Raw genomic sequence first — 2,500 nt, forward strand, 5'->3', positions numbered from 1 at the left:
ATCTTAATGCCCAGATATCGGAAGCCCTCGGTAGGTCCCAGTTGTTTTATAGACCGACCGTTGACCTCAAATTTGCTGGCGGAGAGTATCTTGTACTTCTTTTCTTTACCAGCGATCTGGATGGACATAGCCAGACATTTATCGGAGTTGAATTCCAACCCGTACTTTCGTGCCTCTTCCTCAGCCGTTCGAAGCATGCCCTGCATTCCTGAAACGGAGGACGCGAACAAGATCAGGTCATCCGCATACGCCAGTATATTGACCCTTTGCTCCCTGATAACATAGCCGACCTCCTCGGGTAACACCCTTATCACCCGGTCCATGACGATCGAGAATAGCAGGGACGACAAGGGATCGCCCTGCCGCACACCCCTCGCTACCCCGATCGGATCCGATGTCTCGCCACGGACCTGAAGCACGGTTCGGCTATTACGGTACGTCGCTGTTATGTACCTCACAAAGAGCTCCGGGAGTCCCAATCCCCTTAGTGCCGATGTTATGGCATGGTGACTAACGCTGTCAAACGCCTTGGCCACATCTAAGGACACAACGTGAAGCTGCTTTAAGCAGCTCCGTGCGTCACGAAGGGCAGTTGATAGTACAAGCACGTTCTCAGCACAGCCATCGTGTACTCCTCGTTGCCGCTCATCGATGAGACCGGCTTTTGCCAATCTCACCGCCAAGATTTTATGCAGCTGACGAACGACGACTGAAGCCACACTTATAGGACGAAACTCGGATGGTGTTGAGCTTCCGTCCTTCTTAGGGATAAATACCGTCCTGCTGATGAGGAGCTCAGATGGAAATGCTCCTACCGCAAGGATGACATTATAAAATAAGGTTCTTAGAACTACTGGCACACTCCTCCATTGCCTGCTCGAGATGTTATCGAGACCCGATGCCGAGGAGAGCGGGATCTCATTGGCCATGATCTCATGGCCACGAACCGGCTCAGCGATCCAATGCAGGTCCTCCCTTTCCTGAACTGGATGAAGGTGTTCAATGGGGACAGAAGGACTGGTGAGCATAGGTGTCCAGTACTCCACCATCTCGCCAACGGTTGGTGTTTGAGCCTGCACCGGGCCATCCAGTACAAGCTTGGCCGCGCGAGACATGTCCTTCTTCCAGAGTTCCTGCATGGCCGCATACTCCCTTCTCCTCAGTCTCCACCTCGGCACGGGCCCGGCAGGTGCAGCTTTAGGTGGCCGGAGCAGTGGTGTTCTCCGCTCCTTTACTTTCGCAGAAGGCGTCGGAAAGACTCTTTGAAGCCATCGACAACAAGCACTCGGTGTTATTGGTTCTCGATTAAGAACCGTTCTCGCAAGACTTACGAGTTCCTCCGCTTCATGGGATTTCACCCTTTCGGCCGGATCAATCAGCTTACGGATAGCGTCAATATATTGGCACTGATGTTGCTGTGCCGACGCAGAGTGCTCCTGAACAGGAGTAGGCGAATCCGCCTGTCGATGACTTGTGTCGTGATGTTGAGTGACACTGGAGGTTGAAGACTGAGACTCAACGGCAGGTCCACGCTCGCGGCATACACCGATCTTCTGTGTAACAAGAGCTTTATACGTCAATTTCTTTCTGAGGCCCTTCAGTCGATCAAGACTGAATTTATTGTCGAAGACCGTCAGTAGATGTTCATTCATAAATTTGACGTTGCCCTGCACACTCGCAAGCGCCTCAGCCGCCGCCACCATCTCAGTCTCTTCCTGAGTCCACCTAACCTTCTTTACGGCCACCTGCACTCGTTGGTTGGCCTCGTCTGGATGAGCTCTCCTCACATGGACCCCTAACCCGATGGAAGTGGAAAAGGATCGCGAACAATGGGGACATGGATGTAGTGCCCCCCGCGACGCAGGATGTTGTGCGTCGTTACTGGACTGGTTGGGTTTATTTCTCGAGGTCGTCGGACAAACATTCCGATCCACTGTGGCCGCTGTCGTAGGGTCGGCGATCCGAGTGGCCCGAGGGCCCGCCGACAATGGGTCACTTGACCCATAATCTTTCTTTTGATTCTTCGGGCCTACGACAATAGAGCCATGGGGGTGGCAACCCCATGACCCATAACATGCCTCCCTCAAAGTGACTAGAGCCGCCGCCACATTAGCGCGAAGGCAGGCCATTTGGGTGGGCTGCACCCTTACAGCGGCTCATTACTGCTAGGCAGCACGTCTTGTCGCACAGGATTTAGCCGCAATGCACTGAATGGACAGGTCCAAACAATACATCACGTTACCGTCGGGAACCACGAGGAGGTACCTGTGCGACTAGGACGGGAGAGGCTAATGGACCTAACAAGAGGTCTATATTACGCATCACCGTCCCGCGGGAGGCCAAGGCACGGGACCGAGCTCGGATCCCAGCCACGAGAGCCGTTCACCTCGCCCAGGCCCGGCACGTCAGCCAGACCCGCTTCCCGACCAAGCCCGACACGCCCCGCTCCTCAGAGCCAATCCTTATCCCGAAGTTACGGATCCAATTTGCCGACTTCCCT

At 54.4% G+C, this 2,500-nt stretch overlaps 1 pseudogene; it reads right to left on the reverse strand.

The window, feature by feature from the left end:
- The window catches only part of LOC143262017 (large subunit ribosomal RNA), an 8,396-nt pseudogene that overhangs the window by 3,424 nt on the left and 2,472 nt on the right, over nt 1–2,500 (reverse strand).

Source organism: Megalopta genalis, unplaced genomic scaffold (assembly GCF_051020955.1).
Source record: "Megalopta genalis isolate 19385.01 unplaced genomic scaffold, iyMegGena1_principal scaffold0084, whole genome shotgun sequence".
In the NCBI taxonomy this organism is placed as follows: Eukaryota; Metazoa; Arthropoda; class Insecta; order Hymenoptera; family Halictidae; genus Megalopta; species Megalopta genalis.